Consider the following 12,407-nt stretch of genomic DNA (forward strand, 5'->3'; position numbering starts at 1 on the left):
CCTGGATAATCATGTAGGGTGCACTTGTGTTGACGGCGTGCATCTTCATCGGCCCTTATTAGAGGTGTAGATAGTGGCTTTTTGACCTATTTCACTTGAGATAGATTAAGAGAGACTACCTAACTTCAATGATAGTCATTAATCATTGAATCATTCTACATCACATCAGATCAAATAAGGTAATATATAAACCATTTTTTTATTTTGGATCAATTAGAATTTTGACGAGATCAACTTAGGAGTGCTATAATGATAGTATAAAATGATTTTATGGAGGAAATAAAATGATTGATTCCACTGTGCATTCGCAAGGGAAAAAACATCATCCATGTGTCATACATATAGCATGTCCTAATGCCCATCTTCTAAGGCTCTATACGTCAATGCGCCACACATTCTAATATGCCATGTACAACATGTGCCATTAGGGTTGTACATGAACCGAGTTAGCTCAGTTAGCCTGCTCGACTCGACTCTAAAAAGCTTGATTCGGAATTGAGTTTGAGCCAAGTCGAGCTGATTCTTTGAGCTCGAAAAAATTTTGAACCAAGTTCGAGCTTGCCCGAACTCGACTTGACTCGGATCGAACCCCACTCGAATCGAATCGTCCAGTGACTTGGCTACTTTGACATTAAAATGACTCGACTCGGCTCGTGGCAAGGAAGGTGTGTATATGAAACAAATGTCAGTTTTTCTTGATTTTGATGTTGCTTGCAAGGTGTTTGATGAAACACCTATAAATAGTTTATGCTATTTTACATACAGTTAGAAATTGAAAGTGCACTCCATGTGTTTGTAAAAATGTTGCACATGCTTGATCTTGGTTCGAACTTGACTCGAATTGGCCCGAGCTACTGACCGAATCAAGCAGAGCTGGCCAATCAAGCTCAAGGACCGAGTCGAGCTTGGCACAAGTGTACACCTCTATTGCCGCCCTTATCCTCAAATGGCTCACATGTGATCTTAAGCCACGAGTGTTATGTAGTCCATTTGTCAGGCCTATATTCCGGTACCATTATGTTCCTTAGGATCTCACGATCCTCCCCGTCGAATTCTGGCTACCCATGACCTGTAGATAGCATTTGTGAGTGATCCTAAGTTGCATCATATAAACCCGAGCCAACTTAACTTGAGACATATACCATTGCGACCGCATCGTTGTCGTGGTTCCAACGCCGTGTCTTGTGTGTCAATCCGACATTTAGATTGTGACATGTAGCCCGCGCATCATCATGGCCGTGGACAGCATGTTGCGGATCCATTCCCAATTAGTGCATTTCCTTATAACAATCATGATAATGACATCACCACTCATGCCTCTTACTTGTAATCATTTCAAGCATGTCTCTCTTACCCATGTATGCTAGTAATGATGCCCTTTCTCTCTCATGCTTCTTACACATGCCATGATTGCTCTTACAAACCATCATTTTTCTCTCTTTTCTCCCTATCTCCCTCCCATTCTCTCTCACTTCCTCCATTGCAACTCTAAGGAGCTTGGACGTCCCACCTTGGAGAGAAACCCATCCCAAAAATTCAGCCCCATTGCAGCCCAAGATCTCTCGATCCAATCTTCCTCAGCCCATCTCAACCATTAAATCAACCCTCTTGGAGCTCTAGTACTTATAGGTGGAAGGAGGCAGAGATTTGAGGTGGGTGCTTCTTAGCACTTGTTTCTTTTATATCTTTGCATGAATCTTCATCCTTTTTGGCATGGGGTAAGTGGGACCCACCAATCAATGGTGGAGATCCCATATTGGTCCCTAGGTGTGGCCAATGGCCTACCATATCTTGCATATATGTATCCATGGTGGGACCATTCTCCATGGATCCCACCATGAAGTTTTTATGTCATACAACTTGTTATGGCCACCTAGGCCCTGATTTATGTGGTGGAAATGGAATTTTCCCACCAGAATTTCTGATGTATGGCTCATCTATGTAAGGCCCACTTAATGTACATGTGCATGCATGAGAGGAGCTCATAGCAGCGAAGCTCCTCCCACCACCACCTCTCTCTCTCTCTCTCTCTCTCTCTCTCTCTCTCTCTCTCTCTCTCTCTCTCTCTCTCCCCTTCTCTCTCTTTCCCTTTCTTTCATGGTGATGTGTGGCCCACCTGATGATGCATGTATGGGACATCCACCGTCCAGAATCTCCTGGACGTCCAGTTGGTGGAGCCCACCTGGTTGTCTGTTTCGGGCTAGCTTGGATGAGGGAAAACACAAATGATGGCTTGATCCCAGGGCCATGTGGCCCACCCTAATGGACCGTACTGTGATGTATGTATCCTATATCCACGCCATCCGCTCGTGGGCCCACCTTGCTGCACTATCCAGCGGGCGAGCTTGCTGCCTGTTCGTTTGGACAGGCCTGGGTGAAGGAAACCACAAATATTAGATTGATCCAAACTTTGGTGGGCCACCACGTGGACCCACCTTGATGTATATAATGTATATCAACACCATCTAGCATTCTGGACAGTGGGACCCACCTATGCGTGTGTTGCCCACACCGTCCAACGTGAGACAATGCTGGACACACCATGATGTAAGTGTTTTATCCATAATGTTTGGACGTGGGACCCACCTTAATATTTGTATTTTATCCAGCCGTCCAGCCCTTGGATGTGGGACCCACCTGCTGTATGCGTGGGGGTCCACCATGATGTATTTGATCCAAGCCATCCAGCGGTTGTGGACCCCACTGTGATGTATTTGATCCACACCGTCCAGCAACCTAAGATGGTGGGATCCACCATAATGTATACGTTGTATATCCCCACTGGCCATTAGTTGGTGGGGCCCATTGGTGTTGTGTGAGGCCCACCATATGTATGTGTCTCATCCAGACCACCCATCCATTTAACGCCCAATAGGGCTAGCAGCAGTGGGCTGACCATTTAGCAAGACGGCCCACGTTGTTGTCCTCCCTGTCCAGATTATGGGTCTCATTTTATGATGCATAAGGCCCACCATGATGTGTGTGTTACACACACCATCCTCCCATTGAGCCTAGATCATAGGTTGTTTCATGAGGCCCAATGTGAGGCCCTTGTATGAGGCCCATAGTGATGTACATGAGGCCCTTATGTGAGGCCCATAGTGACGTACATAAGGCCCTTGTGTGAGGCCCAATGGGATGTATGTGAGGCCCATTGCGATGCACATGAGGCCATGTGATGAGGCGCTTTGAGATGTATATGAGGCCATGTGATGAGGCCACTGTGATGTATATGGGGCCCATTGTGATGTATGGCCCATTGCATTATATATGTGAGGCCCAATGTGATGTATGTGAGGCCCATTGTGATGCACATGAGGCCATGTGATGAGGCCCTTTGAGACGTATATGAGGCCATATGATGAGGCCACTGTGATGTATATGGGGCCCATTGTGATGTATGGCCCATTGCATTATATATGTGAGTCTCTATCATGATGTGTGATTTCACCATGATGTATGTGATGATATTTATACTGCCCATCTATTGTGTTGGGCCTTGTGGGCTGGTTGTAAGCCCCTATATTGTATGTGATTATATGGCCCATCCAATTTATTAACTTTTGGGCTGACCTATAAGGCCCACAATGGTGAATGTTAAATGCACCTTAGCTATCCATTATGGGCATATGGGCTGCCCCATGAGGCCCATCATAATGTATGCATTATATGTTTTCTTTGGCCACGATATTTTTGGGCCATAGGTTACCCTATATTATAGCCCACCTTGACGTATGTAGGCCTTGAGCCACTTCTTGAGGCCCACTATGATGTGTGAATGATATGAATGTTGTCCATTTATTTTCTCAAGTAGTATTCGGGCCATGGGCCTCATTATAAGCTAGATTTTATGCGGGTCGTACTCTAAGGGACAATGGTGGTTAAATGTCCACGTTGTGAACCTCCCTAGGGGCCCATTGTTAGGCCCATTCTCATCTATTTGGGCCCTCCTAGTGTTAGCCATCTAACTTTAGTGGGCTAACCCAAACCGTTAGGCCCCCACCATGGATTATGCTTCTGTCATGCCTCGTAGACTTGTCTAAAGCTCTTAGACCCACCTTATGCTTATAAGGCCCCTTAAGAAGCCCGATTTACTTCATAATGGGACGGGTAAGAAAGCTCATTCCCTGTTCTTAGGACCATTTTTAATATGGGTAGGCCATCTAGACTCATTCTTGTTATGAGGAGAGTACATCATTATCATATAACATGCTTAGTATAACTTCATGATTCATGCCCATGCGCATCATATGTATGCTTAATATGAGGAGTGATTAATCATAACATATGTCATTGGGCGAATTGTTTATGGGACTCCCTAATAGAAGGAGTTGCCCTACATGAGTGTTCGGTACGCGCAGGATTGATGTATGATTGGATAGTGTGATTCATGTACCTTACATTGTATGATTCGATTGTTGTATGCCCTAGTAATATTAGGGCAGTGGCCTCCATAAGCGTATCATGGATTGTAGGATTGGATACCGAAAATTATTGATTCCAACATTAGGGCGCCATAGATGTCCTCGGGTGAAAGTCCTGAAACCCTTATGTTACCAAGAGGATGCTCCAACGTCAAGATCAAGTGGATGTATGAGCGCACAAGTGTCGCGTCTCCCACTGTGTCGTGGTTGGTTGGAAGGAGGTGTGGCCTTACCCGCCTGAGGGTAAGGGGCAAGGCTAGGCCGAGTCTGACCAACTCGTAAATGGGTCCGTTATCGACGTGCTAGGTAGATATTGGCTAACTACTGGCTAGGAGAATAGTGAGGTCTCTTCCACTTGTGTGGTTGCACATCCAGTTGGGGCGACAATTTGGTGTAAGTGTAGTAGACCCTGGTGATATTCCAAAGATGACCTGTATTTTATATGGATTCATATGGGGATTGGTATGCTCGAGTTACATCTCGCATATGACACTGGTCATGCAGGCCTTGCATCGCATAGCCTTGGTACGGTTGATAGCATTCATGAACTTACCAGCATGTTTCCGCATTACTCTAATATTACGTACTTGACACTTACCATGCGCACACACTTACACCACCCTCTATGCTTTATATAAGCTTATGCACGATCGTTGCGTGCAGGTGACGCTAGGACGTCGTAGCAACACTGAGTTAGGAGTGTGCCGCTAAATTTCTGGAGCATTTGATATCGACATTGTATTTCCCTTTATGCATTGTACTTAAAGTTTTTTTTATTATAGTGGATATGGGGTGGTGTTGGTTGTTGTTTGTAGGTAATGCTTCTTATGAAACAAATTTATGTTGAAAATCCTCCTGGTATGATCCCAAGATCAAAACATGATATATGGGTGCTAGGAGCCGAGAATGGGGTACTACGGAGGCTGTCGGCGCCGGATTCGGCGATTGAGAATTTTATGAGCCCGGTTTCCTAATCTGGGACGTGACATCATTGGGTTTAAAAATTAGACATTATACACCCAAACACATGAAAGAATTGGTATAGTCAATTCAAATAGGAAACACAGAGAAGACAAGAAGAAGGACAGTGTTAAAACCATGCCTCTTTTGTTTTGGAGAAGACACTACAATCTAACCCTTCAAGCTATAGCTCTTACAAGAGATCTAGTATCCAAGACCACACACCTTAGATTCTTAAAGCCCCAAACCTTTGAGAGATGAACCCTTTGATAACTCATTTAAAAATCCTAACCTAGTTCTTGTTGAGAGAGAGAGAGAGAGAGAGAGAGAGAGAGAGAGAGAGATGAATTATATGGAGAGGGAGGACGTCCAAGCCTTGTGCACGAACCTCCCAGTTGTTCCCGCTCACATAGAGCTCTCCATGGGCTTGGGCCCATGGGTGATGCAGGCCACATTTTTGTCACACCAATCTTAACCATTAATCTTCAAGTGGCACATGATTTTAGTGGCCAAGATCGTGCAGCGATCTATGTATTTGATCTAGGTGGACAACATGTTCACCTATTTCGTTGGACACATGAGGCTTATCATCTAGTTTAATTTATTTTACTTATCTGCTTATTTTTACATTAGTTTGGGACTTTTCAAATTTCATAGTTGAATGGTTAAGATTATAAATTATGAGATATATTGAATTACTTAAATTGATCATCTTTAAATGTTAGTATAAAATATCCATTTACCATGTTTTTTGTAGTTTTTCCTTTTGAATTTAATGAAATTGAGTTTGTTCTCCTTCATATGGGTGCTTTTTTTCTTCTTTTTTTTCGGCAAACATGTTGAAGGAAAATCATTAATTTTATCAAATCAGTGGCAACTTCATGTTTTTTGAGACTTATCAAATCTTGTTGCTTGTTAAAAAATCATTCTAATCTAAACTAAATACCAGTCTTAGTACAATGCATGAACTTGGAGGTTTAAGGAATGATTTTACATGAGGTGTTGTAGATGATTCCACTCCTGTCATTGTCGAGTTAATGGCAGGTCGAACGTGAGGATATGCAATCCCCCTACAATAGTATCGTAAGTCCGTCAGCAATAGCACTGTGGGGCTATGGCCATTCACCTTTGATTGTACCTTAGATGATGATGTGAATGTAAGAATGGTTTACTTATAATCAGTTGATTCTTAGATTGAATATTAGCCGCTAAAACTTAGCTTTTTAAGCCATCTAAGTTTGTGTTAGATCTGCGCCATCTCTTAGATGGTAGTCAGATAATCCACATTTAAAGTCCCATTTTCAGCATGCAAGAACATCTAAACTTTAGGTTCCCATTGTGGATGGAGCATATATCTAAAATCACGCTAATCAAATAATTCTAAACACATAAATCTTAGGATCTATTTTGAATATAAAATCTTAAAGACCCAAGTAATGGGTGCCAGATAGACAATTAAACATTGAGCAGTTTATATTTGAAGAAAAAAAATTAAATTCAAACACGCTTCAACAAAAATCAAGCAGGCTTATTTTTGCTTGACCAATACTTGTCTCACACATCCCCACACACTCACGTCGTAGTGGGATTTCTCCACCTATGGATACTCAAACCCTTGACCGGGTGTTGAAACTCCTAAAGTTTACCACCAGAGCAAGAATAAAGATCCATGTTCAATTGTTATTTTGAAATAATTAAAAGAATATTTTAATCAAAAGTGAAAAGAAATTTTAATGCACGGCTACTTTTAACATGTAGCCTTTGTCATTAAGTAAAGGGAGAGGAGCTGTTAAAAAGACTTGTGTTTTTTGTGAATATGATCTAAGCACTTAATAATTTAGATTTGTCAAACAATCTAAATTATATAAGTACTAAAAATAAATGATAAGTGTTGAAAATAAGTTCATCAAGCAGCAGTTGAAAGCTAAATATTGAAGCTATGCATTAAAATATATTTTTACTTTTGGTTAAAATATCTCTAAAACTATTTCATAATTACAATTTAACATTTTAAATTTTCAGTACTTAAATTAATTTTTAAAGTCAAACAACAATCAAGGCAAGCCCGACCAACTTTTATATCCATCAAGCAACCCTCGAATGCTTTAGCAATCATCGGCTGTGACTGGAGATGGCCCATATGAATCTGCTAGGGCATACTAGATTAGTGGTCTATGAATAGATGGATGGAAAATGAATCTAATAATCGAGGAAGGGCTAGGGAATTGATAACTAGGCATACCCAGTTATTAATTTCTTCAAAATCCCCCATCTATGGTGGGCCTAATAATACCAATGCTCTTGATTAGCATAGCATCATCCCACTAGTGTGAGTAGGGTGCATTAGTAACCAGTACACATCTGATGTACTATAACCCTTTAAAATTCTCTCCGCACGAAAACACCCATGAAAACTATCAAATTTTATTCGCAGGGAGGTGCTGATGTATCAGAAAGTGATATAGTATTGTGCTTCCATTTTCTAAGAGTGGCTGGCGTGCTGTAGCGAAGTGATATAGTATCATGCTTCCATTTTCTAAGGTTTGGATATTACATGGTGACACTATCACCACCCACCTCATTAGTAGTAGGACTTCGTCGGCTCACCATTGTGTATATGTTTTATCCATGCTTTTTATTCATTTTCTATCTCAAATGTACCCATAATGTTTATTTGTCATCCGACATGTTCATAAGGTCACATCTACCCGGAAGAAGGTGAAACACAAACATCAACTTCATCTGAAACTTCTGTTCCTTTGAGGAGTTTTTGATAGTTTGCACTTAATCCCTGTTATGTGGTTAAGCGTTAAACTTGCCTTATTTTTGTGCTTGTAACCTAAAACAATATAGCAAAGTGAATGTATGTTGTGGATAAAACCCATATATCATGGTGGCCTCTTTTAGAGACCCAACATGTTATGAGCTCAGGACGAGTGAGGTTGGTATCCAATTTGTGTACCTGCCATGTTGGGTGAGACCGGACTGCACGTAATCCACTCCCCGTAAAAGGATAGTAGAGCGGATTAGGTGTGACCTGGCTTCGCCCAAGATAACCCCTTAATGTAGGCCCACCTTGATGTATGTATTGTTGATGTAGAGTGGGTCATGGATAGTTTCATGGCCAAGATGGTTAACAAAAGGCCCGTTTGGAGGCGGAAGTGATCTGCACTGTCAGGGCCTTAAAACAAGCATATATTGTAAACCAGAATGAGTTATCCAATATGCCATATATGATTTTGGGGTAGGACGGGCTACTTTAGCCACCCAACTACTACGCCGGGTTGTGCACACTGAATTTGCGAAATACCATCCAGTCAAATTATATACTGTTTTATTTCCATATTTACTATTTATAGTAAGTTTTAGTTAGGTTATAACTCTTCACCGGTTGGGCTTTAGGAGTTGCGCCGAACATAAAAAGTACTTAAAATAATTAGGAGAATAGTGTGGTGAAGTCAAATGAGACACTTACTATTTTTGGCCTAAAACCATGCATACTAGTAGGAATCGCAATTGTCTATAAATAGTAAGTTTACTATTTATAATAAGTCATAATTTCTAAGAGTTTTTGTTGTGGTTTAATTTCATAACTTATTCCATAACTTAGTATCTCTGTTTAAATGGGTGTAAACTCTTTATTCATTTGTTAATCAATTTACAATTTTTCTATAATATTATTTATATTTTCTTGCGTTTTCCTTGTTGATGCGAGTAGTATATGTGAAGAGTCCGAATAAGCTTTGTGGATTAGAAGTAGTTATTCTTGAGCAAGACGGTGATAAACCTCATCACATTCATCTTTGCATCAATTTTTCTATATAATTTCAGGCCATAAGCTTAAATAAGTGCAAATCCAAATCTCGGGTGGGCACGGGACCAAAAATGACAATCCAAATATAAGGTGTACTATAATACAATAAGAAACAGTGGTGATTGAAGGCTCCTGCGTAGAAAATTTCTCAAGTGCTGGATGACGTTTCCCTATCGTTTAGTTTAGGTTTGTCTGTTGACAAGTGCATACAAACAAATATCAAATGAACCCAAAACTTTATGGCCCATAAGAAGGTTTGAATGGTCAACCCCGCTATTTTGGTTGACTTGAAATTTAGATCTACTTCATTTTTTAGGCCAATGCACATCAATATGAGCCCCTCGTGAAGGGCCGCACTTAATCAACTTCCCATAAACAGCTGACCCATCTCCTCGACATTCAACCACGCCAATCAAATCTCACCACACCATCAATGATCTACCTCCCGTTTCTTACCCTGTCATCCACTTGAACTTTGGATATGCTTCAATTTTTGGTTCACGCCGTAAAATGACCTAGCAAAACGGATGAACGGCGTGGATAAAACATACAATCATATATCATGATGGCCCACAGAGTCCTGCCACTGCAGAGGTAGGTGGTGTCATGACACCACGCAAACCCCGTCCCTTCGGGCTAAAAAGGTATAAACGGCGCATCACGACACTTGATGACGATTCTTCGGTATCCAGATCCGGGCCATCTGGTCGGACGGAGAAAGAAAACAGCGAAGGAAAAGAATAATCGGGATTCCTTTCTTATGAAATGCGATAAATCTAAGAATGTTCGTCACTTTCTTTGCAAAACTCACGGTGACCATCTATGCTCCATGTCACACACTTTTCAGATCGGAACCGTTCATCAGGTATGACCTACCTTTTATGGATCATAACTCAAAATTCAGACATATTAGACAATTCCACTCCTTGGATTTCTGCATTTTAAGAAACAAAATGAACGGCTGACTATTTTTAAAGATATATATTATACTTTCCCTAATATTGCAATTAAACAGTCACGATTTTCAGATTTTTTTTCATGGCCCATCCAAGGTATAGTCTTCCATGATGATCGGTTCGGATCTCTTGCAAGTCTGCCATGTGGATAGAAATCAAGTCACAAGTTTATACAGGGAAGGATAGTGACAAACATCATTACCTAAATCTCCAACCTGAAAGCTGCTCATGCATTTTATATTTATGAGCTTTTTCCTAGTGCAGGTCTCACTTTTGAGCCACCTACCGTACCGCGCCCATCCAAACTTATTTTACCAAAGTAATCCCCAACTGTACGGGTGCACTTTGACAGGACCAAAATGCCCCTCCATTACCTTCGAAGCGGATTGGCTGATGTGCGAAGAGCGCCGACGCTCCTTCAAAAGATATCAGATTTACATGGCCCCACAATTATGCATTTATTATATCCAAAACGTTTATCCATATTTTGAGATCATTTTAGAGCATTATCCAAAAAAAAGAATCATATCCAAAGATCAATTGGACCACACCACAAATAGCAGCGGGGATATTGATTTTCACCGTTAAAATTTTCGTAGGGCCCACCATAATGTTTATTTTCCACCCAATCTATTCATAAGGTCAAAAGGGCCTGGATGAAGACGGAAAAAAAAAATCATACTTCTGTGACCCCTAAAACGGTTTCAATGATAGACGTTCAATATCCACTGCTTTTTACAGCGTGGTCCACTTGATAGTTAGATCTGTCTTATTTTTCATATTAAGCCTTAATACGTTCTAGAAAAATGATGGACGGTTTGGATATAACACAAACCTCATGTTAAAACCCACACAACTTGCTGACTTCGATACACCAGCTATATAGCTGGTGTGCGGTAGACCAGCCAGTCCGCTTCCACTCTTTTCACGGCGCCACTACCGCGGGCGGCCGTAGTACTGACAGTCCGGCGGTAGTGCCGCGGCCCCTTATATTTTTGCTTTTCGAAGCCACGTATTGGATTGCAAGGATCATGCGATTTTGAGATTTTTGATGTAGTTCAACGGTCTGGATCAAATGTAGTTGGGTCCACCTTCGCAAGTGTCGGTTGGTTGCCATCTGGAGTGATAGAAAGGATCGATGGATTGCTTTAAAATTGTAGTCTAGATTTGAAAGGTGCAAGTATTTGGAAATGCATGGAGAGAGGATTCTATTTAAGTGGCTTAGGGTCTGTTTGGCCGGACCGATCCACGGTATTAGGAGGGATGGGATCGCAACATCCCGGGATATGCATGACGAGCCAAATAGGCCTAGTGAACTTGTACGGGGATATAAGCAATCCCATGGAACTTAAAGCAATCCATTGACATCACCATCGTTACCCTAAAATTGATCCCATCCCTTGGTTGGATGGATTGGAAGGTAAAATCCCAGGATATGCTGGGCATGCCAAACAGACCCAGTGAGCTTGTCCGAGATATAGCAATCCCATGGATCTTAAACCAATCCACTGACACCACCATCATTACCTTAAAATCTAACCCATCCCTCCTAATCCCATGGGATTGGCCCGGCCAAACAGGCCCTTAGGGCATGTTTGAGAGCGTGGATTTGGAACCCATAGATTCGGAACCCCAGGATTGGAAACCCCCTGGATTGGCAATCCTCCCCTTGTGTTTGGTACCCTGTAGCATGAATAAACTTTAATTCAAAAATACTCATGCATGGTATATTCGCATTGGTTTGAATTTAATTACTAAATCAACTTTAATATCCCTAATTAGTGAGATATATAATTTTTGACACTATAGTTGTGATAGGCCCACTAAAATATAAGCTTTGCTTGAAAATGATGAAATTCCAAGTCTTGGATGGACTGCAAGCACAAGATCGTGTCTGAGTGACTGCCCAGTGATTTTTAATCATTGATTAATATGGACAATGTTTGGATGGTGCTGATCATCGTTAGTGGGCCATGTGCCCAATAGAATGATAGTATACAGTGACACACATGTCACACTTGCAACTATTGAAATGATTTTAAGTGTGATCCAGGCTCTCACCGTGGAATGCAAACTCCTCGAAGAGGGGATTAGAAACCCCCGAATTTGCAACCCCCAGTTACTTTAGTGCCAAACAACTAAGGGGATTTGAAACCCCCTCCAATCGACGGTGCTAAATGACCCCTTAAATTTGTAGATGGGCACTTATTTGGATGTTTGTAAAACGGTTACACCGGTGATGTGGGTGGTACC

Source organism: Magnolia sinica, chromosome 6, assembly GCF_029962835.1.
Source record: "Magnolia sinica isolate HGM2019 chromosome 6, MsV1, whole genome shotgun sequence".
Classification (NCBI taxonomy): domain Eukaryota; kingdom Viridiplantae; phylum Streptophyta; class Magnoliopsida; order Magnoliales; family Magnoliaceae; genus Magnolia; species Magnolia sinica.